The sequence below is a fragment of the Pelodiscus sinensis genome, unplaced genomic scaffold, assembly GCF_049634645.1.
Source record: "Pelodiscus sinensis isolate JC-2024 unplaced genomic scaffold, ASM4963464v1 ctg86, whole genome shotgun sequence".
In the NCBI taxonomy this organism is placed as follows: Eukaryota; Metazoa; Chordata; order Testudines; family Trionychidae; genus Pelodiscus; species Pelodiscus sinensis.
In genome coordinates this window covers 467,501-471,311 of record NW_027465973.1, presented here as the reverse complement: position 1 = coordinate 471,311, position 3,811 = coordinate 467,501, and the positions used below count along the sequence as shown (strand labels likewise).

The 3,811-nt window shown below is 65.7% G+C and overlaps 1 protein-coding gene across 2 annotated transcripts in view; it reads left to right on the top strand.

Annotated features, from left to right (window-relative positions):
• The first annotated feature begins 1,201 nt into the window (after positions 1-1,201).
• The window catches only part of TNNT1 (troponin T1, slow skeletal type), a 12,042-nt gene continuing 9,432 nt past the window's right edge, over positions 1,202-3,811 (top strand). The window contains exon 1 of one of the 2 annotated variants that reach the window (XM_075917474.1): positions 1,202-1,332. The gene's annotated coding sequence lies outside the window, so the exon portion shown is untranslated. The remainder of the gene's footprint in view (positions 1,333-3,811) is intronic. The other variant, XM_075917473.1, reaches the window with a different exon arrangement.

The following is a 3,811-nucleotide window of genomic DNA, read 5'->3' as shown; positions in this document are numbered from 1 at the left end:
TGTCTCTGTTTTCCACCCTGCACAGAGCAGGCAGCCACAGGGGAGGGGACAGAGCCACCGGCTTCCTGGAGGGGCTATCGCAGCTTCGGGGAGACCCTGCGAGGCCTAGTTCCCCCGCCCCATAACCCTCCTGCCCCCCAGCTCCTGCCCCAACCCGCTGCACCCTCCCCGGCCCCAGCTCACAACTCCCTCCTAGACCCTGCACCTCCCCTCCTCCCAGGCCTGCACCCCGATCCCCTGCCCCAGGTCACCCCCCTTCACTCCCGCTCCGACCCCCCACCTCCTGCACCCCAGTCCCATACCCCGAGCTCCCTTCTGTACCCGCCCTCCCTCCCAGACCCCACACCCCTCCATAGAAAAGTGCGGCCCTCGCCCACTGACCAAAGCCTTGGAATGGGGCCACCCATTAGCAATTATTGCCCGTCCCTGTTCTTGCTAATCCCAAAGGATCGGACTCCATCCCTCCTCCGAGCATGTTTCACATCTGGCGCCAAACGCAGGCTCCTGGCCAGACCTTCATTGGTAACTCTGAGCACGAGGAAGCAAAGGAACAAGAAAGCGCCAATGGCTTTCCCTGGTCACAGCTCCAGCTCCTAGTGCCGAGGGCTGCGAGTTTATAAATGTCTCTCTGGGATCGAGCCGATGGACTATAGCCCTAGAGACAGCTCCGGGGCAGAGCGACTTCCCTGGTAATCCAGGCGTCTGCCTGGAGACCTTGGTCCTACAGCCCGGTTAAAATGTAAGTGGCTCTGAGACAACAGGGTCAGGCCCGAAGGTTCCTTTGCAGCTGAAGCCAGGTGGAACGGCAGGTTTCGAGAGATGAGGACGGTTCCATTATTCCACCGCGGATCAGATTTTCTCTCTGAATTGCTAGCAAACAGCGAGGGAACATTAGGGGACAGGTATGGGAGGCAGCATATACATGCTAACTCGAGCCTGCCGGTTGTTGTCAGGAGACAGAGACACATTTAGCAATGGCCCTTTGAGTCTCCATCAATGCAGGCAAATGGGCGAAAGGTTTGAGGCTATGCAACATGACTCCAATACCCGTCTACCAGAAACGGCCCTGTTCACCATGACTGTGCCCTTTCGAAACGTCCTTAACGTCTTCTTCCGCATCAGCCATATCACTGCTGACTGTTCAACCTTCGCTGGTCCAGCACAGCATCCGCACAATTGTCTGCCCCCCAAATCTTCCCCCCCAGACAACTTATTCCCCCCTGAGATCTGCCCCCACAGAGCCCAGCACTAATGCTTCTTTCTTTCTTTCTTTCTTTCTTTCTTTCTTTCTTTCTTTCTTTGAAGAAGAGGAGCAGGCCGAGGAGGAGGAAGGTGAGACAGATGCAGCATGCACCCTGTGTCACAGAGACCCCCCCTTCTTCCTTCTAGGTCATCAGAAGCAGAGACCTCCCAGCCCCAGCTGTTGTCTGGAACAAGCAACTTGATGGGAGCAGCGGCTAAGGGTAGAATGGGGGGCTGGGAGCCAGGACTCCTGGGTTCTTGCCCAGCCTCTGGGAGTGGAACTGGGAGTGGGTGGAGCCAGGACTCCTGGGTTCTGTTCCCATCACGTTAGCTCTCTTGTCCATGTTAATTTTTCTCTTCACAGGCGCCTTCCCCTCTGGTTTGTCGGCTGAAGGGTTTTCTCTTCCCCGCGTGGCTGGAGGGGGGCGGGAGGGGAGCAGCCGTGGGCAGTTCAGCCAGGGTGGGGGCAGTGTGGAGGATGCCTGTGGTAGAGCCAGGCATGTTCCTGACCTGGCCTCCCCCACCCCGGCACCGCATCACTGCAGGGCCCTTCTCCCTCCCCCCACCGCATCACTGCAGGGCCCCTCTCCCCTCCCCCCAACCCATCACTGCAGGGCCCCTCTCCCCTCCCCCCACCGCATCACTGCAGGGCCCCTCTCCCCTCCCACCACCGCATCACTGCAGGGCCCCTCTCCCTCCCCCCAACCCATCACTGCAGGGCCCTTCTCCCCTCCCACCACCGCATCACTGCAGGGCCCCTCTCCCTCCCCCCAACCCATCACTGCAGGGCCCCTCTCCCCTCCCCCCACCGCATCACTGCAGGGCCCCTCTCCCCTCCCACCACCACATCACTGCAGGGCCCCTCTCCCTCCCCCCAACCCATCACTGCAGGGCCCCTCTCCCTCCCCCCACCGCATCACTGCAGGGCCCTTCTCCCTCCCCCCACCGCATCACTGCAGGGCCCCTCTCCCCTCCCCCCACCGCATCACTGCAGGGCCCCTCTCCCTCCCCACACTGCATCACTGCAGGGCCCCTCTCCCTCCCCCCAACCCATCACTGCAGGGCCCCTCTCCCCTCCCGCCACCGCATCACTGCAGGGCCCCTCTCCCCTCCCACCACCGCATCACTGCAGGGCCCCTCTTCCCTTCCCCCACTGCATCACTGCAGGGCCCCTCTCCCTCCCCCCACTGCATCACTGCAGGGCCCCTCTCCCCTTCCCCCACCGCATCACTGCAGGGCCCCTCTCCCCTTCCCCCACCGCATCACTGCAGGGCCCCTCTCCCCTCCCCCCAACCCATCACTGCAGGGCCCCTCTCCCCTCCCCCCACCGCATCACTGCAGGGCCCCTCTCCCCTCCCACCACCGCATCACTGCAGGGCCCCTCTCCCTCCCCCCAACCCATCACTGCAGGGCCCTTCTCCCCTCCCACCACCGCATCACTGCAGGGCCCCTCTCCCTCCCCCCAACCCATCACTGCAGGGCCCCTCTCCCCTCCCCCCACCGCATCACTGCAGGGCCCCTCTCCCCTCCCACCACCACATCACTGCAGGGCCCCTCTCCCTCCCCCCAACCCATCACTGCAGGGCCCTTCTCCCTACCCCCACCGCATCACTGCAGGGCCCCTCTCCCCTCCCCCCCACCGCATCACTGCAGGGCCCTCTCCCCTCCCCCCACCGCATCACTGCAGGGCCCCTCTCCCCTCCCCCCCCACCGCATCACTGCAGGGCCCTCTCCCCTCCCCCCCACCGCATCACTGCAGGGCCCTCTCCCCTCCCCCCACCGCATCACTGCAGGGCCCCTCTCCCCTCCCCCCCACCGCATCACTGCAGGGCCCCTCTCCCCTCCCCCCCACCGCATCACTGCAGGGCCCCTCTCCCCTCCCACCACCGCATCACTGCAGGGCCCCTCTCCCTCCCCCCAACCCATCACTGCAGGGCCCTTCTCCCTACCCCCACCGCATCACTGCAGGGCCCCTCTCCCCTCCCCCCCACCGCATCACTGCAGGGCCCTCTCCCCTCCCCCCACCGCATCACTGCAGGGCCCCTCTCCCCTCCCCCCCACCGCATCACTGCAGGGCCCTCTCCCCTCCCCCCCACCGCATCACTGCAGGGCCCTCTCCCCTCCCCCCACCGCATCACTGCAGGGCCCCTCTCCCCTCCCCCCCACCGCATCACTGCAGGGCCCCTCTCCCCTCCCCCCACCGCATCACTGCAGGGCCCCTCTCCCCTCCCCCCCACCGCATCACTGCAGGGCCCCTCTCCCCTCCCCCCACCGCATCACTGCAGGGCCCCTCTCCCCTCCCCCCCACCGCATCACTGCAGGGCCCCTCTCCCCTCCCCCCCACCGCATCACTGCAGGGCCCCTCTCCCCTCCCCCCCACCGCATCACTGCAGGGCCCCTCTCCCCTCCCCCCACCGCATCACTGCAGGGCCCCTCTCCCCTCCCCCCCACCGCATCACTGCAGGGCCCCTCTCCCCTCCCCCCACCGCATCACTGCAGGGCCCCTCTCCCCTCCCCCCACCGCATCACTGCAGGGCCCCTCTCCCCTCCCCCCCACCGCATCACTGCA